This window comes from Eubalaena glacialis, chromosome 11, assembly GCF_028564815.1.
Source record: "Eubalaena glacialis isolate mEubGla1 chromosome 11, mEubGla1.1.hap2.+ XY, whole genome shotgun sequence".
Taxonomy (NCBI): Eukaryota; Metazoa; Chordata; class Mammalia; order Artiodactyla; family Balaenidae; genus Eubalaena; species Eubalaena glacialis.
This window is the reverse complement of record NC_083726.1, coordinates 106,971,178-106,994,399: the sequence shown is the minus strand read 5'-3', so window position 1 is coordinate 106,994,399 and position 23,222 is coordinate 106,971,178. Positions and strand designations below refer to the sequence as shown.

The 23,222-nt window shown below is 41.3% G+C and overlaps 1 protein-coding gene across 8 annotated transcripts in view; it reads right to left on the bottom strand.

Moving 5' to 3' along the window:
* DUSP16 (dual specificity phosphatase 16) overlaps nucleotides 1-23,222 on the bottom strand; it is an 85,793-nt gene that overhangs the window by 50,630 nt on the left and 11,941 nt on the right. Inside the window, exons 3-5 of one of the 8 annotated variants that reach the window (XM_061205334.1) lie at nucleotides 22,544-22,606; nucleotides 21,380-21,457; nucleotides 13,166-13,209 (exon numbers count right to left, since the gene is read on the bottom strand). The exons of 5 other annotated variants lie outside the window; for them this stretch is intronic. The gene's annotated coding sequence lies outside the window, so the exon portion shown is untranslated. 2 more of the 8 variants (XM_061205338.1, XM_061205339.1) reach the window with 2 other exon arrangements.

Sequence of the window (23,222 nt, the reverse complement as noted above, 5' to 3'; positions counted from 1 at the left end):
TTAATTTCTTTCTATTTTTAATACGGAGTATAGTCACATGGCCCAAAAAAAATTAAAAAAAGAAAACTGTATACACACTATGAATACGTATACTTTATCCATCCAATGTTTGTCCACTATATTTCAATAAAGCTGTTAAAATTGCCATTATATTGAAAGTCCAACAAATACATTTAAGTGAAAAAAATGAGCACATTGAAAATCCTTCTCCCGCCCTTGTCCTCCGTCTGCCCAGGTCCTCCCTGGGCCTCTAACTGGTAAACACTGTTAATAGTTTCTTCTGATTTCTTCCAAAGATTTTTTTAAATGAAAATAGAATAAAAAACACTATATATTCTTTTCTTTTTCCTTCTCTGTTCAACTGGATACACAGTACTGTTACACATCCTGCTTTTTCTTTCACTTAAAATACTCCAATTTGATTTTTTTCCAAATTTAATTAGAACGTGATACAACCTATACATCCATGGGTCTCCCATACATGCACTTTTGGAAATCTAAATAAAACATGTAGAAATACTTAACCTTAAAAGACAACTCCCAACCATAATTCAAAAAGAGTCATGTACCACAATGTTCACTGCAGCTCTATTTACAATAGCCAGGACATGGAAGCAACCTAAGTGTCCATCGACAGATGAATGGATAAAGAAGATATGGCGCATATATACAATGGAATATTACTCAACCATAAAGAGAAACGAAACTGAGTTACCTGTAGTGAGGTGGATGGACCTAGAGTCTGTCATACAGAGTGAAGTAAGTCAGAAAGAGAAAAACAAATACCGTATGCTAACACATACATACAGAATCTAAAAAAAAAAAAAAAAAGGTTATGAAGAACCTAGGGGCAGGACAGGAATAAAGACGCAGATGTAGAGAATGGACTTGAGGACACGGGAGGGGGAAGGGTAAGCTGGGACGAAGTGAGAGAGTAGCACTGACATATATACACTACCAAATGTAAAATAGATAGCTAGTGGGAAGCAGCCGCATAGCACAGGGAGATCAGCTCGGTGCTTTGTGACCACCTAGAGGGGTGGGATAGGGAGGGTGGGAGGGAGGGAGACGCAAGAGGGAGGAGATATGGGGATATATGTATATGTATAGCTGATTCACTTTGTTATAAAGCAGAAACTAACACACCACTGTAAAGCAATTATACTCCAATAAAGATGTTTAAAAAAAAAAAAAAAAAGACAGCTCCCCCTTTCCTCTAGCATTACACCCAATCGGCTGTTTACCTGAGGACCAAAAGGCTGAGGAGTAATTCACGACAATGTGCTCGAAGGGTCAGCAAGGTGCTTTATGGCATCCTAATGGAAGAGTATCCTCTGGAGCTACTCTGACTCAAGAGAAATTTAAAATGTGACACTCATGTTCAAGGAAGCACGAAATTTCTCTCTTAAAGGACAACCTGCTGCAACCTGGGCTGTTCCCACCCTAAGAGAGGGCGGCACCACAAGTTCCCTGTATGGAGGCCATGGGGCCACCGAAGGTCAAGGCCTTCAGCCGCGTCACTCTGCTGCCACCCCGTCCCTGCAGACCTCACGGGCGCTGTTCAAGGTCTCCCACCTGGGCCGGCCTCCGGGCTGCCTGGGGATCGTGCTGAGGGAGCCCTGGACCACGACGCTACCCAGGAGATGGGGCTGGGGCAGCAGAGACTCTCTTCTCAAGAGAAGTGTGATGGGACGTCCCAGTCCACCATCGAGGAAATCTAGGAGGCAGCCGGCCTTCAGAAGACGGCGACATAACCCTTCTATATACATACAAGAGAGTTTTCTATTTAAAAAAAAAAAAAAAAAAAAAAAAAAAAGGGAGGGAGATGCAAGAGGGAAGAGATATGGGGACATATGTATATGTATAACTGATTCACTTTGTTATAAAGCAGAAACTAACACACCATTGTAAAGCAATTATACTCTAATAAAGATGTTAAAAAAATAAAAATAAAATTAAATTAAATTAAATTTAAAAAAAGTCAGTATTTATTGTACCGAAGACTAGTAACCTTAACCAGGTCCACTAAACAAATATTTACGAAGTATCTTAGTTTCAGAAATAAAGGATTTAAAAGACTTTATTTATGAAGAGATGGAGAGAGGCAGAGGCAATATATTAGTATAACAAAATACACACATCAGGGAACAATGTGGGCAGATCCCCTAAAGAAGGGCCAATTGTGGTACATTTTACATTTCAGCAAACAATTTACGTTTCCTATTTTATAACATTTAATATTGACATAAACTGTGTAAGAACCTTCCGCCCTAACATACAATATTTGAAGTTTTTCTGTGTAACTTACGTTTGAGATTCCATTCCGTTACCTATGGAAATGCATCTATGACTTTATAATGGAAATTAGGAGAGTGTTATTTGTTCAAACTCACTCTACATCCAACTTCGCAAGAGTATCAATGGACTAAAGAATACCACTGAATTAGTTATGTCAGAGAACTGGTTAAGTCTAAGACTATTTTGATGATCAATTTAATTAAAAGAACGAAATAAAGCTCAACTGGCTAAGAACCAGTATTTGCCATTACAGTAATTAGCTGAGAGGAAAAGTGTTTTGTTTTGATTGCAGCCTTTACTTGACTTGTAGCCTTTAAAGCTAGTGTCCAACCAGCAAATTTTTTAAAGATTGAGGTCGTTTTTAAACGACTGGTAAGTGTCTCCCTCCTCTTCTCAGATGAGGCGTTATTCTTTTCGACTTCCCAGATACGACCCTGGCTTCTCGGCCGGTCACACTGCACTGGGTCTATTCCACCAGGAGAGAGGTGAGGCCCTTTCTCGCACACGATTCTCCCTCTGGGGCTGTCGCCGGCACAGCTACCCCGGTGCCCACATCAGGGCCCACGGGCTGCCCCCCATCCCACCCCCCAGCTCCATTTTAAAACCTTCCTTTTTCAAAGGAATTCTCAGGAGAGGGGAAAGGACCCCAAAGCTGTGTCTGCTTTGTTAAGTCAGGACAGTGACCGAGCCTTGTTTGGTTGGGCTTCAGCTCAAGCTCAGATTCTCAGAGAATTTATGGAAAGGATATAATCAGGTGAGAAGTTTAAGACTGGCTTGTAGTTTAGCTATTAAACTACAAGCCAGTCTTAAATTTTTTTTCCTCCAGTAAAACTGAAGAAATAGGCAACAGGATACCCCGAACAGGCTTTCAGCAGAGCCTTACACACAGACTGTTAATAAGAGAAAAACTGAACAAATCAAAAGGGAAAAAAGAAGGCCATGATGTCCGGAAGCAACAGCATCTCGGACTCTGACCATTTTAATTCTACACTGATTAAAGCTACTCCGCCTCACACGCTGCGGGTTAGCCCTGATGGAAATTCTGAGGTCTGGTATTTGGTAAAATATATGCCATAAAGAAACAAAAACAAACCCAGAAACCATCCTCACCAAAGCCAAGAAGGCAATACGACCTTAATGCATTTTTCAGTCACCTATTCCTGCCCTGGACATATTTTCTTACCGCAGCATAGAGGACGCAACCCGACTAGTGGTGGCGATAATGGGATAGAGGTTGCTTGAATCACTGTCTAGACAGAGCTACGCATGGAGACAACATTTGTCAGCACTGGAAAAATCCAACAACCGCCTCTCAGCAACTCACAGCACTGTAGGAAGAGCCTGCTCTTATCAGAGGCTCAGGTTGTTTACGCGCATCTCAAGGATCCACAGACAAAGGCTGCAAGAGTAGCCATCCTTCAGAGACTCAATACAAGGCCTCTGCTTCAGACACAGACCAGCCCAGGCAGAGTCCAGATCTGCGAGACGCCTTACCCAAGTTTCTGCTGAGGAAGCGCACTGCACTCTTGGAACTGGCTCAACGGAAGCCTCCTGTTTATGGTCACCTGCTCTACCAGCTTCCCCCTCCCTGACCCACCTGAGCTCCCCGCCCCACTCCACCCCCTCCCCCCTCCTCCCCTCCTCTTTCCTGCCTCCACACCAGTTATCCATCCCCGACACATTCCTGCCCCAGGGCTCCCTTACTTACCCTTCTGCATTTAATGCTTCCACCTGGCACCCTGCCTGAAAACGACGGACTCTACCCCCCAGAAGCAGTAGTCTTGAGGGGGTGGGAATGAAGGACCCCTGGATAGAGTAGCTGGCAAGAGGAATGTGGCCATAGGCTGGTTTAATCTGAGAGCTGAGGAGAACCCGTTGTGGAAGGATATTTGCAATAAAGCTGGGCTGGAGGCAGGGGAGGAGAGATTCAGAATGTTAGACGGGGAATAATTAGTACGTCCTGGTTTTCCTGAGCATCTGTCAGGCCTACTGCAACTCATTCAGTCAACTAACAAATGGTTATTGGGCACCTAATAAGTGCCAGGCACTGCTGTGGAAATGCAGCAGAAATGAACGAGGCAAAAGCTCTTGTCCTCCTGGAGTTTCTAACTGAATGATGAGAGATGCATAATAAACAGCAACAACAACAAAACATGTCGTATGAGAGATGGTGATCAGTGCTAAGGAGGAAAAATTAAGCAGGGAAAGAAGAAGGAGAATGGAGGTGGAGGGGTTAAAGTTTTAAACAGAGTAGTCAGAGAAGTCCTTGCTCTGATGGTTAAGTAAAGACCATGAGGGAGGTAGAAGATGGCTACATGGACTCCTGGGAGACTAGTTCTCTATGTCAGGGCTTGAGGTCAATGAATATGTTGACCAAGGTAATGGTGAATTGGGCAAATGCCAGGAAAAGATGTGGCAGGTGTTCAGTCTTCCTTCAGAACTATGGTTATATCTTTTGGAAATGAAGCATTTTTAGTCACTTGAACTTTTAACTTAAGTGTAAAATACACATACACACACACACACACACAAACACACAAGAAAGTTTAGTATAGTTTCTTCCTTTAAACTACAAAGGAAGAAGCTGTGGTTCCTATGTTAGTGCATTACTTGGCAAAGAAATAAAAAGAAACACTGTAACAAGAAAGATTACTATTAATGCTAATTTAATACAATTCTTCCAACTCCACAAATGTGTAGTACCTAATAACAGAATCTTGGCTTTATAACATAGAATGTTGGAAAACATCAAAGACATGTTGAACAAGATGCATGCTTGAATAGAGCTATACAACAAGGAAATCATTTAAAGGAGGTTAACATTAAAATAAAGAAAAATGCTTTCAAGGAGCTCTCCTTGTCAGAAGGTGTATCGAATCCTTACCACAAGGCCTTTGTAAGAGAGGTTACTGTATTCAGGGGGTAGGTGATACTAATATAAACTTATCATCTTTATCCATGCACCACAGTTAGCCCACCTACCCCCAAACAGCAAAATTCCACTATATAACAGGTGTACTTTCCTGACAAAGAGCTGAATTACTAAAGATATTACGACCAAAATAAACATGACCAACAATGAAAGATAATCATGATATATAAAGAGAGTATAATCAAAGTACAGAACAGTAGGTAAAGCAGAACCTCAAACACCCACATATACACAAACACACAAACATATATATTCAAAAATGTCATAATAGTTTTGCTTGGGTAAAGGTAATATTTATTACATTCTTTTCTTTCCCAAAGTCTTGGAAAGTGCAGAAAAAAATTAGAGAAAGGGCACGACATCCGCGCAGACCCAGGTCCGGGTGGCTCTAGTCCTCCTCAACAGCGCTGTCAAGAAAAGTGCAGGCTGGGAATTCCCTGGCAGTTCAGCGGTTAGGACTCGGCGCTTTCACTGCCTTGGGCCCAGGTTCGATCCCTGGTCAGGGAACTAAGAGTCCGCAAGCCTCGTGGCACGGCCAAAAAAAAAAAAAAATGTACACACACACACACACACACACACACAACAACGACAAAAAAGTGTGGGTTTGGGCAAAGCAAGAATACCAACAAACACAATATAGGGAAGCTGATGTTTACCCTCAAGGTAAAAAGCTGAATCTCTACTTCACAAAAGGACTTACAAAGGATTATTTTAATAACAATAACGTTTGGGGGGGGTGAGAAAAATTAAATTTTAAATTACACACTTGTGACTATAAACCCGGACTTTTAAAAAGGGTCAGCTGAGGTGTAACTCTTTTAATACAGAAGGGTTTTTTTTCCATATACAAAGGACTCGTAGCTAGCTTTCTAATATATTCCCTAACACTCTTAAAATGTATTTCAATTTATAAAATTTCCAAAACAAACCTACCTAAAGCATCGCAAACGAAACACAGTGTGACTTTTACTCCTCTCACTGGAAAAGCACAAATTCTTTTAACAAAGTCGCTAAGGGGTCTGTCACTGTCCTCAGCTCCTAAATAGACGCGCACAAGACTTGAACAGATTCCAGGCGTGGCCTTCAAGCCTGGACCACACCTGCTTCCAAGGCCCTGAGGCTAAAAATAACCCTGGGGCCTCAAAAATGGGACACCAGCCAGGCCAGGGGTAGCTGCCGGCCCCCTGCTCAGCTCCAGTGACAGCGAAAGCGGGAGCTACGAAGCTCGAAGCTCGACAATCACAAAATCCTCCACCACAGGCTCCTGTCTGTCTCTCTGTGCCAACCACCTCCATCCCAGGCCGGCTCAGTTTCTTTTCCCCTTGATGCCAAAACTAACCCTAGGAACTTAGAAACAAGTGAGGTTTTATGGTGTATTGTTTAAAAAAAACAAAACAAAAAAAAACTGTGGACCAAGACTCAGGAGACCTTGTTCCTAAGTTCAGCTCCTCTACGAAGATGCAAAAATGTCACAGCAAGAGTCACATCCTCCAGCCTGTTGTTTCCTCACCTGTGATTACGTAACATCTAAGGATTATCTAAGGATATGATGAGATGGCCGTCAGCGCATCTCAGGTCTTAGCAAGTTGCCCTGACAAGGAAAGAGTAGCAGGGCTGATGTGATCACCAGGCAGTCATGTTGAGGAGTTAGTTTGCATCCTACAACAGACAAGTTAAAACGGGTAACTCCTGGACATTGGCTCCGCAAAAAGCATGGTGAGCAGACAATTTCCCTTGTGGCGGAGGATTTCCATTGCTCCAAGACAATGACTCCCGCTTCTCTGCCAGCCCCCGAGTTTGCAGGATTCCCCTCTGGGACTGTTACGCTACCAGGTAAGGAAGAAAGAAAGGGAGGGAGGTCGGAGGAGGGGCAGAGGAAGGGGCAGCAGCAGCAGCATCGCTGTTCCCTCCAGGCTCCCGGGCTAATTTAAGTCACTGCATCTGTCTTCACGCTTCCCCTTCTGAGGCCCGGGGAGTCACTGGTGTCAGGAGGCTGCACCACAGGGCAAAGCGGGTGACAGGGCCAGGACCTGGGCCAAAGAATCATAGCGCCACAAGATAGAAGGAGACCGCAGAGCAGCCCAAGATGCTCCCGAGATGGGAGTCCGACTGTGCCCTGTCCTCACCTGTCGTTACTTTTTCCGCTTTGTCCTTTCCACCTTCTATCTTTGTCCTATAATTTGGCTCTAACACACATCACCAACTGGCAACTTCTGTGCCCTTATTTGTGCTCAGATGCTTTGATGTTTCTTTCTCACTCCCTCTCTCCCTTCATATTCACCTTAATTTCCCTACTTGGTATTAAAACCGAGCTTCTTCCTTTCTAAGGTTTACTCCTTATCATTAATCATTAATTTCCTTTTTCAGGGGGAACTGCCAAGGCCCTACATGTGTTGCTATTACAGTGAATAGTCATAACTGCTCCAGACTGCTCTGACACAGACATCCGTGGATTCAGGTGTTTTGTCAACCTTTAAAATCTTCTGATTATTTGTTACCTTAGAATTAAAAGTTTTATTTCGGAGGAGAGAGGTAAAATTTTCCAGTGAGGTATTTCATACGTGGTCATACTGAGTAGAGATGATTACTTCGGGATCTTTTTTTTTTTTTTTTAATTTAATTTATTTATTTATTTATTTTTGGCTGTGTTGGGTCTTCACTGCTGCGCGCGGACCCTCTCCAGTTTGAGGCGAGCGGGGGCCACCCTTCGTCGCGGTGCGCGGGCCTCCCACTGCAGCGGCCTCCCTCATTGCGGAGCACGGGCTCCAGGCCCGCAGGCTTCAGTAGTTGCGGCACGGTGTGGCTCACGGGCTCTAGAGCACAGGCTCAGTAGTTGTGGCACACGAGCCCAGTCGCTCCGCGGCATGTGGGATCCTCCCGGACCAGGGATCGAACCCGCGTCCCCCACATTAGCAGGCGGACTCCCAACCACTGCGCCACCGGGGAAGCCCTACTTCGGGATCTTACATTTTCACTAGCCCTCAAATGCCCTGATGATCTAGACACTAAAAGTTAAATCCCTATCTAAACCTCAGAGGAAGACAATACAAACGCTCAGTGTCTTCCCACTAGCTTATTTAGAAACTAACAAGATCTGAATTATTTTGTAATGGAGCGCTCGGGTCTGAAGCAGGAAGCAAGCGCTGCACGTGTGGACAGAGCTGTCTTCATCCGGAGTCTGCCGGCACCTGTGTCAGCAGCCTCCCCGCCCACCCTGCCTGTTTCCTCCACCCCCAGCCTCGGGTGAGCACAGACCCCATCCGGAGGACCTTCCAAGAGAAGGCAGAAAAGGCAGAGAGGAGAACTAAACAATGGCCAGCCTCTTATCTCAGCTCCCAGTGGCTCTATTGGCTAATTTTTAAAAAAGGATTTCCCGCACAATTTGAATAGCAAAATAAATAGTAATGGATTATAACCCACAGAATAAAATAAATAACCATGAGTGCCAAAAAAAAAAAAAAAAGAAATTTCTCACAAAACACTTGCTCTATGATGAAAGTTTGAGAGGATGGTGTTTCTATTTGCTTTTTTTTTTCTTTTTTAATAGGTTGTTCTGTCATCTTAACTCCCTCCATCAATTCTGGCGTGACACCGGTCGGGTTCCGGCATGCCGCATGCAGCAGGGAACACCTTCGTACCAAAGCCTCACTTTCCCTCTCTGAAAAATACCAAAGTCTGTATTGGTTTAAGTTAAATTAACTTAGATGTCTAAACCAATGTAGGGCACTGTGGGAAAAACAGAAGAGATGGCAGGTCCCTGATGTTAATTGGTTGAGTAAATAGTTTTAAAAAATGACATGTGGACAAACACAAAATGATAATGTGCTGGCAGATGTACAGCAGGTCAAAGAGGAAGGCTTCCTAGGGTTTTGAAGGAAAACAGGGACATGAACTGCCAGAGAGAAGAGGGAAGAAAATTGCAGGTGAAGGCAATGCAGGAGCAAAGGTAGAGGGATGGGCTGTGTGCAGCTTTTCCCGGCCAGAGCACAGACTGCATCAGCGAGTAACAAATAAGCTGGTGAAGTAGGAAGGGCCACTGCTGACGCACCTGGACGTCTACAGCCATCGAAGCCACCGCGAGCTTCAGGAACGGAACAGGAGAACATCATAGAGGAATGTCTGTCTCTCTGGGAGCCTTGTACGGATTGAAAGGAGAAAACAGGAGAAAGGAGACTAACCAGTTCTTACCTTTACAGTTCTAGTTATCTGAGGATGGGCTCTGCCTAGGAGGGTGACTGTAAAATCTGACAGGAAAAGAAAGATCCAAGAAGCTGGGATGGTCAAAATCCAAGGCAGCATGCCGGGCACAAAACACCTATATTAAATAGCGTACTTCCTGACTGAAAGTGCCCATGAAAAGGGCTGTTTAGACTTCATTATTAAATTATTCCACCATGAGAACATCATCTGAAAATATCTCAATACCCATTCTGTCCTTGCTTCAGATGAACCAATATCAAGCAGAATGAACAAAATGTACAAGTTCAAGTTTTACTAGTCAGGGTCTAGTGAGAGACCAAAAGAATTAGACATAGTAGAAGGTCAAAATTATGTAAAGCAGAATGTAAGCAGAGGTGAAGTCTGATGTTGGCATTATGGGTGACTTGCTCCTATATATTGAATATTTTTCGGTAATTTCCCAATTTTCCATTATATATGAGTGTATATGTATATAAAACTTTTGCAACAGAAAATGAAAGTATATAGTTTTAATCAGTCATAACTCATGTCATTCTCATGCTGTTCAGAGAAGAAGATTTGGAAGTCAAGGTACTGGGGCCTATTCTCTGCATTAGCTAAGTAAAAATTATTTTGTAGGAATCATTAACCAAAATAAGTTTTAATACAGAACCATGGGACTTATCTAACAGTGACTTAGTAGTCTGAAAAAATTAAAGAGATTTTTAAACTGTAATTACATATCCCTGTGACAACCATGCTCCAAGGCACATGGCATTCGAATGTATTCCAGACAAAGCAATATAAGTATATATGGTTTAGTACAGGGCAATGTTCCTTTTCCAAATGTAACCTTCAGTATCAAAGACCATATATTCAAAATTAAAATTAAAAGCAAAATGATTACAAATACAGTATGCCTGCCACAAGTGAATTTAGTATAAAGCAGACCACAGGATTGTCTATTAAGTAACTCACTGACTTAAAAACCAAAATATCCAATTTCACCATCTCATCTAAAATGTAGTCCATGGCATAGAGCCTAAGAATAATGTTCATACAGCTCTACTGTTTTATCCCTCTGCCTAGATTCCCAAATAGGTTTAAAAGAAACCTATCACATTTGCTATCAACACATGTAAGCATCAAAGAGCACTAAGTACAGTGCAGCCAATGTTTAGTTTTCTCTCCTGCATATAGTGTTTGTTTTTCTGAATTCTAGGATTGTGGACTTTAACTAATCTGTAAAACTACAGGAAGAAAAATGAAATGGGTTAGTAGAATAGACATGTGTTCATTTACTGAGTGCCTACTATATTCAATTCCCTAGAGAGCAACTTCCCACTTTTGTTTAATCACAAGAATTACTTAGGAACTTGATTAAAAAAATATGATAAAAATAATCACGGGTTTGAGCCCTGGTCCAGGAAGATCCCACATGCTGCGGAGCAACTAAGCCCACGAGCCACAACTACTGAAGCCCAACTGCCACAACAACTGAAGCCCGCGCACCTAGAGCTCGTGCTCTGCAATAGAGAAGCCACCGCAATGAGAAGCCCGCGCACCGCAACAAAGAGTAGCCCCCGCTCGCTGCAACTAGAGAAAGCCCGCATGCAGCAACGAAGACCCAACGCAGCCATAAATAAATAAATAAATAAATAAATTTTTAAAAAAAAGACACGATGGGGTCTCTCAATGTTCACATTCAATGAGTTATCAAGACCTACTGATCTTCAGTCTATCTCACCTGGAGGACAGAAAGGTGTGAAAGCTGTGTTTGAACTGAACATATTGGCAACAGGAATTGCCAGCAATGGAGGAATGGGCAGTCAGCCAGAGACCATCCGACTCTCACAGCTGAAGCAGGATGTCCATTTAGTCTAGTGCATGCCTTCTGGTAGGTTAATAGCATCCATTTACAAAATGCGAAGTATTTGCCCAAAGTCACACAATTCGTCAGTGGTGGAACAGAAACTAGAGCTTCTATGAATAGTGCTTTCCATAACCCTACAGAGCTTAATCAAACATTCTGCAAATTTCAATAGGCTCCCGAAAGGCAGAGAAAGCAATAGATTTCAAAAGATGAAAAATAACACACCCTTTTAAACGCCTGATGCGTGTGGCTGTGAAGAGAAGGGGCCTCATCAAAAGGCCAGCGCGCCACGCAGTTACAAATAGCCACATACAAAGCAGAGAACCAAGCGACGAGGTGACAAGCCTTCACAGAACACTCACGAAGACTGAGCAGCCCTGGGAGCAGAAGCTGGTCTGCTTCACTGAGTCACTGTGAGAACACAGCGAGTATGTGGAAGGGCGGTACTTTGTAAATTGGAACATTGACTAAAAAGCTAATAACACAGGATGAATGGGGAAGTATTTTGGCTAATACAGTATTTCTGAACCTCGGCTGCATGTGAAGTCACCCGGGGAGCTCTTAAGTATCCTTAAGTACCTCAGACCAACAAATCAGAATCCCTGGGGAGTGGGCCCCAGGCATCAGTCTTTTTTACACAAACAGGTAAAGGTGGATTCTTTACCTCCTCCCAAGGGTCACAAAAGACAGGCCACTTGCAAGGCAGAGTTTAAAAGGGAGCAAAGGAGAAATCTGGTGATGCACACAGTGCTGTAACTCGTCTGCCCTATTTCTTGAGGTACGTGTTTTATAACATCTGCTGGAAGCCTGGGGTTCTGGATATATTATCAGGTAATGGATCAAGTTCTCAGTGTCGCAGTTTCTCTAATTCCAATAATAATAAAGGAACACAATTACTTATGACACCCAACAGAAGGCCACAAGGGTATGCTGGGGCACAGAACCCCACTGTGGCTTAATCAAACAGCTTATGGTTGAAGCAACCCAGTTTCCAATCTGTTTTCACTGTGTTTTAGAGGTAGATGTATCAAAAAAAAGGCTTTTAAAGGCTGGGAGGAGACAAGGTAGAGCTCAGTTTTCACCTGTGTACAAACAAATGCAAGTTAAATATCTCCGCCCAGGAATTTCCCATTACTAAGGGCAAATCACCACTACAAGGGCAGACAATCTTCTGTAATTCCTCTCTCTAGTCCAATCCTGTAAAACTTCATTTAATAAGCTGATGACGGAAACCAAGATTTGGGCCTCCAGCCAAACAATCTATATTATATTAAATAAAGGATGTCCCCACCCTTCTCAAGGTTGTGCCAGCAATTTCTTAAAAAAAAAAAAAAAAAAAAGGCGGCATTCAACCAAAGTCAGGAGTTTTTATTCACAATACACCTTATTAACATACAGTAGAAGAAACTAGACTAGGAAGTGTTCACAGGCTGTCTCCTCCGAACAGTGGGTCTCCCCGTGGCTCATTCACTGAACAACGGTTTTTGAACATCCAGTCTGTGCAAGCCTCTTTGCTCAGGTACCTCGGGGGGACACAATTTAAGACAATACCATAGAAATAAAATTTGTACCCAGGCCATCTGCCAGGCTCAGCAGGATGGGAGGGCTCCAAGAGTAAGAGAAGGGAGGACTTCCAGGGGTGGCGTCTGGAGGTCAGCGAGGGGGCGGCAATGAATCTCACCAGCACATATGTCCCTCTGGATGTTCTCCTACCCCAGCTCCGAGGATGCTACACAACCTGTATTCAAGGCCAAGGGAAGTCTGGAGGAAGCGGGGACATCACCAGCCAGCAAAACCTTCTACAGATTCTGGAGGCAACCTCTTTTCAGCTGGTCCTTGAAGGCTGGCTGTTTCCTGCCAGGCAACCCTTAACACAGACTCACCTTCAGGAGGCAGACAAGTTGCTGGTTGTCACTGTGGCACTGACCTAGCAGGGGGGAAGGGGGGAGGGGGAAGGAGGTTCATCTTCCTTCAGACCCCAGGTACGCACAGTACCCTCCCCCAACACAAATACAAACACAAAAAAGAGAAGAATGAAAGGGAGGTACCCGCTTTACAACTCTGACAGTCATCTGACAAGATTACACTGACTTAACTTCTGCCCAGCAGCATCTCTTGCAAAGTGTAAGCAGGAAGAATACAAAAGAGGAACTCATTAAAATTAGTCCATTTTATTGGAAGGCCCAGTAAGGCAGGCAAAAGGCATAAGTTCTCAGGAGCCAGGCAATCTAAATAGTTGTAGACAGAAGTTAGCTGTCTAGACCCACGGTCCTCAGGCTTTTTAGTCTACACACCACTTGAGAACGACAAAACTGCCTGGTCCACGTCTCCCTAACAATTGTTTCTCTGACTACAGTCATCCCTCAGTAACCACAGGGATAGGTTACAGGAGCCCTCACGGACACCAAAATCCTAGGATGCTCAAGTCCCTTAAATAAAATGACGTAGTACAGTGAATACAGTCAGCCCTCCACGTCTGTGGGTTTTGCACTTGGAAACTGTACTCGTGATCCATTACAAACCCTAGAGGAAACAATGGCCAAGAAAGTTCTGCAGAGCACTATAGTGAGATATGAAGCCTAGATCAGAATTTAGATATGAGAGTACTAAAAACATGTACACAAAAACCTGTACAAGAACGTTCATAGCAGCATTATTTATAATGGCCCCAAAGTGCCTCAACTGATGAACGGATATACAAAATGTGGTCTATATCCAGACAACAGAATATTACTCAGCCGTTAAAGGGAATGGATTTGATACCAGCGACAACATGGATAAACTCTGAAAACATTAAGCTAAGTGAAAGAAACCAGACACAAAAGGGGGAAGGAGGGAGATGGGGAGTGACTGCTAATGTGTAAAAGGATTGTTTGGGGTGATGGTTCAATAGCGGTGATGGCTGCACAGTTCTGTAGATATACTAAAACCACTGATTTGTATACTTTAAAAGGATAAATTTTATAGTTGTGAGTTTTATCTCGATTTCTTTAAAAATATAAATTTTATGGTATGTGAATTATATCTCAGTAATTTTTTAAAAAAAGACAAAGAAAGGCCAAGGAACTACACCAAAGAAAAGGAAACTAAAAAAGATACATGACAAGTAAATGCAGTATCTGATCCTCAACTGGATCCTGTACTAGAGGGAAACAATGCTATGAAGACTGCTGTTGGATTGACTGACAAGACGGGAATACAAATGGTGGACTGAACAGAGGTATTAAATCCAGGCTAGGTTTACTGGGTTTGACAGCTCTACTGGGGGTAGGAGAATGAACTTGTTCTTTGGAGACCCACTGACGTGCCTGGGGACAGAGGGCTATGATGTGTGCAAGTTATTCTCAAATGGGAAAATAAATCATGTATATATGTGAAGAGAGAGGGCAAGTGATAAAGCAAAGAGAGCAAACTGTTAATAGTAGATGCTGATCTTTTTTCTCTAAGTGTAAAATTATTTCCAAACAAAAAGTTTAAAATAATTTACACATACTGTAAGATCCAAAACTTCTACTTTCAATAAATTATCTTATATAAATATACTTGCTCAAATACGTTTTATGTGAAATATTGTTCACTGAAACATTTTGTAATTATAAAAAGTCAGAAACAGTCTCAATGTCAATGAATGATAAATGGTCTAAATATATTATATTCCATATAGCTCTAAAAAGAAAGATGTCTATCTATATGTACTGATATAGAATGGTTTCCAACAATATATTCTTTCATGAAGGAAAAAAAAAACCAAAACAGGGATACAGGAAGAATGGGTTTATCCCTAGCCACAAAAGCAATAAAAAAAAAACTCAAGAAGCCTAGGAATGTCTTGATTTAGTCAGGAAAGAATTTAAACCTGTTCTCTATATTTATTTATGGAGCTAGTTATTTGTATCTGTAGATACAAATAATTTGCTCTCTTACAACACTGATAATATGAACTTTACTAATGAAAAAAAATACAATCTTGGATGCCGTTCACTCCTATGGTTAACTCAAAATATTTAACGAACTTTTTAAATTCAAATATAACATATATTCCAAAAAGCATACAAATCATGAATGTACAAAGAACTTTTACAAAGTTAACATACTCATATAACTACCATCCTGATCAAGTACTAGAAGATTCTAGAAGTTGGCCTCATATACCATCCCATCAACTAATCTCCTTCCCTAAAGGTAACCACTATCCTGACTCCTTACCCATATATTAGTTTTGCTTGTATTTTTTTAAAATTAATTAATTAATTAATTAATTTTTTGGCTGCGTTGGGTCTTCGTGGCTGAGCACGGGCTCTCTCCAGTTGCGGCGAGCGGGGGCCACTCTTCGTTGCAGTGTGCAGGCCTCTCATTGCGGTGGCTTCTCTTGTTGCAGAGCACGGGCTCTAGGCGCGTGAGCTTCAGTAGTTGTGGCACACGGGCTCAGTAGTTGTGGCTCACAGGCTCTAGAGCGCAGGCTCAGTAGTTGTGGCGCACGGGCTTAGTTGCTCTGTGGCACGTGGGACCTTCCCAGACCAGGGTTCGAACTCGTGTCCCCTGCATTGGCAGGCGGATTCCTAACCACTGCGCCACCAGGGAAGTCCTAGTCTTCTTGTTTTTGAACTCTTTTGTGTCTGAACTCTTTTACTCAACATTATATTCGAGCCCATGTTGTTGTCAATAGCAGTAGTTTTTCCTGTTTGCTGTTCTATGGTATTTCACTGACTATACAACAATGTATTGTATTTCTCCATTCTTCTACTGATGGACCTTTTGGGTTGTTTCCAGTTTGGAGTTATTATTAATTATGCTATGAACATTCTTGTACACATCTTTTGGTGAACATAAGCACACATGTTTCTGTTGGGTATACAACTAGGACTGGATTTGCTGGGTCAGAGGCACAGTGAGTGTGTAGAACTTTAATATACTACTACCAATTTTCCAAAGCAATTGTGCTAATTTACAATTTCGCCATCAGTGTTTGAGAGTTCTGGGTGCTCTGCATCCTTGCTGACACTTGATATTGTCAAGTTTTTTGTTGCTGTATTTGTTTCTAAATTTTAGCTATTCTGGTCAGTGTGCAGGGATAATTCACTCTAGTTTTATCGAGCATTACTTGATGACTACTGTGTTGAGCACCTCTAGAAGCTTTTTTTAACCTCCTGTATTTAGATCTACAATTGACCTGGCATTCTTTTGTGTGTATGATGCAAGGTAGGGGGCAAAATTAGTTTTTTTCAATATGGATAAGCAATTGATCCAGGATTATTTATTGAACAGATTTTTCTTTCCACATTGCTGTATGATGCCATCTTAATCATAAATTAAGTGTATGTGTATGTGTGTATGTGTGTGTGTGTGTGTGTGTGTATAAAATATATGTATTACTTATAAATACACACATACTTTTATATATTAATTGTGGGTCTGTTTCTGGTTTCTGTTCTATTCCATTGATCTATTTGTTTATTCTACACTGCATATACAATAGTGTAAATTCTGCAATTTGTTTTTCTTCAATATTATTACCTTGACTAATTGGCCATTTGTGTTTCCATATAAATTTTAGAATCAGCTTGTATAGTGATTTTAGACATCTTTCATTAGATTTAGTCCTAGGTATTTGATATTTTTTGATGCTATTATACATATCATCTTTCTTAAAACTTCATTTTCTGGTTACTACTGCTATACAGAAATACAGATTTCACATACTGACCTGGTATCTAAACTTACTTTTTAAAAAATATTACTTTTAGTTTATAAAAAGTAAAATTCATGTTTTTTGGTATATAGTTCTATGAGTTTTGACCAGATGTATAATGTAACCATCACCACAACCAAGACAGAACACTTCCATCACTCCAGAAAATTCTTCATGCCACTCCTTTGTAATCAGCACCTTCTCCCCACCCTGAACCCTGGCAACCACTGACCTCTTCTCCATACCTATAGCTTTGCCTTTCTAGAATATGACTTAAATTGAATCATATAGTGCATCACTTTTTGACAGTGGCTTCTTTTACTCAACATACTGCCTTTAAGATTCATACCTGTTGTTGCATTTATCAACAGTTTGTAGGAATTTGCCACCATTTGTATATTCATTCACCGGTTGTAGGATATTTGGGTTCTTTCTAGTTTTGGGTGATTATTCATAAAACTGCATAAATATTTGAGGACAGGTTTTTGTGTGAACATAATTTCTCATTTTTCTTAAGTAAATACCCAGGAGCAGGACTGACGAGTCATATGGTAAGTGTACGTTTATCTTTATAAGAAACTGCTGAACTGTTTTCCGCAATAGCCGTACCATTTTGCACTCCCACCAGCAACATATGAAAGTTCCATTTGCTCTGCATCCTCACCAGAACTTGGTTCACATTTAGGAAGTTCCTATTTTTGTTTGCTAAGAGCTTTTTATCATGAACAGATACCAGATTTTAACAAATAGTTTGCCTGAATTACTGAGATAGTCATATGATTTTTCTACCTGTTACAGTTAATGTGGTGAATTATATTAACTGATTTTTTAATACTATCAAAATATTTTTATATGTACATTCCCAATTTAATTAGAAAAGCTTAATGATCAAATCTTGTTACTCTAATAATAGGTTAGAAGGTACATGGATAAATGAAGTCTAATGATATTCTAAAATCCTACACCTAGCCAAAACTGTATGATCCCTTCAGTCACATTTCCTAGCAAATCTTTCCCCCCAAATACAAAGTAGATCAGAGGCATGATGACCAAATCACAGTCTGAGAGCCTTATGTACCACTCTGATGTTTAATATTTGGATTCTGAACCACTCAAAAGGAAAAAGAACTCCCATTACAAATGATATTGATGTTGTAATAATAGTAACACCACATACTTTTAGAAACCAGAAACCAAAATGTATAGTAGTAAGTTACATTTCCCATGCAACATAAATAAATGGATGAATAATGGAAACGTGATAGTTTTACATATTATAAAATTTATGAAATGCTACCATTTGGAGGGGAAACCTTACACCCTTTTGACATTGATGAATTCTGGGCTACTAATTACCAACCATAAGTTAGTTTTGCCTTTTCACTTTACCTGTGTTCTGGTGGTTATGTTTTTTCATAATTAAATGACTAACCTATGATCAGAGGGATGGTGATGAGGAGCCCCACAGGGCCTAGATAATCTTTTGCTATGAAATCATCATGTTACCAAATGCATTTTCAATCCTTGAGTGGACTGTATAATCTAGATGAAGGATGACATCAGGTGGCTCTGAACATTTTGGCAGCTTTTCACAATGTAGCTCTCTGAAGTTGCCTCAGCCCCTGCATTACCCCTCCCCTGCTCACACACTGGCTATATTTAGCATTTTGGCAAAAGAAGGGACTGGCAATATTCCATCAAGACCTGACAACAGGCCAGAAGGCAATGGAGATGCCTCAGATGGCCAAGGACGAAGACACTGCTAGACTAGATATCCTGGGTTCTGTTGCAAGCACGACCAGAAACTCACTCTTTCTGAGTCATCATGCATATTCCTCACTTATTCCTATGGGGTTTACTGGATTCTGCTTGTTTACCTTATTACCTCATAGAATACCGTTAGCATTAGAGCATTTTAAGTCACAGCGCCATATGGCGATAACGTAACTCCACATAACTAAGATGAGCTCCCTAAAGACTGGTTATCTGTCAGACGGTATCTGTGAGATGCAAAAAATTAAAACTACCAAGTGTCTGAAATCTAAAAGTAATTCTAAGCATATCCTATCAGAGTCCACGGTAACCTTCAACACCAACCACCACAATCACATTACTTTTTTAAAATTATTACCAAAATATCACTATGAAAGCCATGGACAGGGAATAAACAAATCAGTTGGGTAAGATTTCTTTAAACCCAACATTTAACACAAAAATATAGCTAGTTTTACAGAAATGAGAATTCACTGAATTTAGTTCTGTTTGCTCTCTGTGTTCAAAACAACAAATACACTGTCCAATGAACTTTGGCTTCTATTTCCTCATGACTGTGAATAGGTTTAAAAAATAACAACTGCTGTGTTTCTCCAGGGCGAAGTCCAAGCCCGAGCACTCTGCCACGTGTGAGGACTCGTGTGAGGCGGCAGTTAAAGAACTGACCTGTAGGCCCAGGATCTGGAGGTGACACCATACTATAAAGAGCCAAAGGAGTTAAAAGTTAGCAAACCAGGGGCTTCCCTGGCGGCGCGGTGGTTAAGAATCCACCTGCCAATGCAGGGGACAAGGGTTCCATCCCTGGTCCGGGAAGATCCCACATGCCGCAGAGCAGCGAATCCCGTGTGTCACAACTGCTGAGCCCGTGCTCTAGAGCTGCGAGCCACAAATACTGAGCCCGTGTGCCACAACTACTGAAGCCCACGCTCCTAGAGCCCATGCTCCGCAACAAGAGAGGCCACCGCAACGAGAAGCCCGCGCACCGCAACGAAGAGTAGCTCCCGCTCGCTGCAACTAGAGAAAGCCCGCGCACAGCAACGAAGACCCAATGCAGCCAAAAATAAATAAATACATTAAAAAATTTAAAAAATAAAATAAAAAGTTAGCAAACCGAAGATCCAATAGGACTTTGGTGGAGCACTTCTTACTAGCCATCAACAAAGACTTCTTAGTCTAGGAGTCACATATTACTGAGGTTCCAAGGAAACTTTAGATGTTAGAGGTCAGTTGGTAAAAGGCAATACTCTCAAAGCTCGGTATTTTAGATCTGGAAGACACCTCAGTTATCATCTTGTCCACCTCCCTGGTTTTATAGGTAATAAGGAGGAGGAGGGATAGGAAGAGGAGGATTAATGAGGCCTCAAATCCTCTTTGGGAGTAAAAGCCCTCAATTAAACAAGCTGCACTGATAGTGGCTAAAGATGGGGGAGTTCCTCCGCAGTTCCTGCAGTTCCTCTGCTCCGCCCACTGCACTTCTGTATCCTGCACTATAGCCCACCTGATCTGGGAGCAGTTCTACTCTGCTAATTCATATTTTAACGAGAAAATGGCATCTTACAAGTCAACAACAAAAAGTTAAATAACCGATCAAAAACTGGGCCAAGGACTTAGACACTTCCCCAGAGATGATACACAAATGGCCAACAAGGAGATGAAAAGATGCCCATCATTACTAATCACCAGAGAAATGCAAATCAAAACCACAATGAGGTATCACCTCACACCTTTAGAATGGCTATTATTAAAAAAAAAAAAAACGAAAATCACAAGTGTTGGCAAGGATGTGGAGAAATTAGAACCTCTGTCCACTGTTGGTGGGATTGTGAATTGGTACAACTGCTATATAAAACAGTATGGCAGCTCCTCAAAAATTCAAAAATAGAATTACCATATGACCCAGGTATTCCACTTCTGGGTATTTATCCAATAGAATTGAAAGCAGGGTCTCCAGGCGATATTTGTACATCCATTATTCACAATAGCCACCCCAAAATCAACAGATGAACAAAATGTGATTAAACACACAATAATAATAATACAATATTATTCAGCTTTAAAAAGGAAGGAAATCCTGCTACGTGTTACAACATGGATGAACCTTGAGGACATTATGCTAAGTGAAGTAAGTCACAAAAAGATAAACGCCGTACGATCCCACTTATACGAGGTATCTAAAATAGCCAAATTCATAGAAACAGAACATAGAACGGTGGTTACCAGAGCTGGGGGAGGGAGAAAAGGGGATCTGTTGTTTAATGGGTATAGAGTTTCAGATCTGCAAGATGTAAGAAGTTCTAAAGATCTGTTTCACAACACTGTGGACATTCTTAAGAGTACTGAACTGTAGCTTGAATATGGTTACAATGATAAATTTTACATTGTTTTTAACCACAATTTTTTAAAAAAAGAAAAGAAAGAAAATGGTAATAGATCTCTTCCCTCTTTTTGCTGTGTCCCTCCCAATCTTTCATACCTAAAGGGCCGAGAACTGCTCCAGGACACTGTCTTCCTTCCCCTAAACTAGCCTACGGTAGCAGCCAACAAGCACTCGGCTCCTACATGCAGCGAGCAGGGCTGCTCTGCAGTCACAGGTGAGAAGGGGAAATGGCCAGGAGAGGACTTCAGGTGGACTGACCTCCACTTCTGATTGTGACTTCATCCCTCAGTCTAGGAGAGTGGAGACTGATGTGCTGGACCCCTGGCTGAAGAACCCCTAGGGCAAAGAATAACGTGTTTCATAGTGATTTGCTTAAACCATGAAGAGTAGATAATCAATCAAGAGGTGCTAGCAACAAGTATAAACTCCTGGATGACCAAGGTCACAGGCTACACTTCTTTGCATCCCTTCTAATACCTCACTCTTAGACGTCACTCAGTAATACCTGTTCATGCTGAGGACAGTGACATGCCGATGACCACTGGCAAAAAGAATGGATCTTTGGTCCAGATAAAAAGCCTACCAGACTCAGAAGTTAAAGTGCTCACTGTAATAAATGAACTAAGGTCATTTGTACAATAAAAATCTCCACTGATTTCACAATAACTTTTATTAAGAACTTGTATAAAACTACTTTTTCCTGGCAAGTGGATACCATGCTGCCTAACACTTGGTACTTGGAAATCCAACCCCCCCACCAAATACTGTGTCGCCTTAAATTAACATCACGTTAATTACATTCTATAATGAGACAGCCACTGGCAGCATCTAAGACCCTGCCACACAGGTCATTCGTTTGCCAGAAAAAATTGCTTGAGTTTGTCTTTCAGCTAGGACTGTATTCAAGAGAAGAAGGGGTTTTCCACTGTACATGATTTTTATTGTTGGTTATAAAACCAAGAAGCTATAAAATCAAGCTTCCTGAATATTTTACATTAACAAGGCTCTTAGTCACTCACATAATGAAAAATGAAAACAACTGCTTTAATTGTATAGTTAAAAGGGTTTCAGTAGAAGGAAAAGTTTGTGTTATTTGGATATTCTACAGTAATGAAATTAGACGCTGCCCCTAAGCTGTTTAAAACAGCTGTTAAATACATATACGTACACCCATTTTATTCTTAAAAATACACTCCAAACTGCAGATGTCTTTTGGCCCCTTTGAGTGCCAGAGTTAATAAGGTTTATCTTCAGGATCTCCCAATACTGATAAAACACAATAAACTGCATTGGCATCCTTCTATAAGATTTTTGTTGGATAGAAGACTAATCCTTTTTAGGTTAACATTTCAACAGCCTCCTTTATAAGCAGTGTAATTGCTTGGTAATTTGTTAGAGTTGGGAATATGATTTTCAACTCACTGTATATCTGAATTCATATAATCTTGACGGGATTCTGTAGGAGGAGCCAGATCACCGCTCTCTCTGAAACACAAGTAGAATCCCATTTCAAGACATTTGAAACATCAAAGGTTCTGCCTCATTCAAGTCAAGTTCAGTTGTTACAACGCATGAAGGGTATCACTCTCCTTTAGCCGTCCTCTAATTTTATCTAAGGCAAATATGCATTGCAAACACTATTAACAAATAAGAACAAATGCCCCATAAACAAAAGGTGGTGTTCTACCAGGTTCTAACCAACAGTGCTTCAAATGCTTCCTCTGCTGGGTCAGATGGCATTTTCTTAGAACACAGTACTGAGGCTATCTTGATTACAGACTGTACACGTATATGTATATGTTCCCCTATTAAAATAAAAATGCTATTAGTTTTCCACTTTCAATAGAAATTTGGGGTATAAATAATATCATATTACCCAACTGCCAAAAAGCCAAAACCTAATTTTAAGCTTCAACCTTCTGTACCATCAAGATCTTTATTAGAGACACTGTCCAGCTATCAAGATGACTATAAAACACCAAACACTTCTATATCCTCTCTCTAATCCTGTCCACTTTTTTTTCTTTTTTTTTTTGGCCGCACCATGTGGCTTGTGGGATCTTAATTCCCCAACCAGGGATCAATCCTGGGCCCCCAGCAG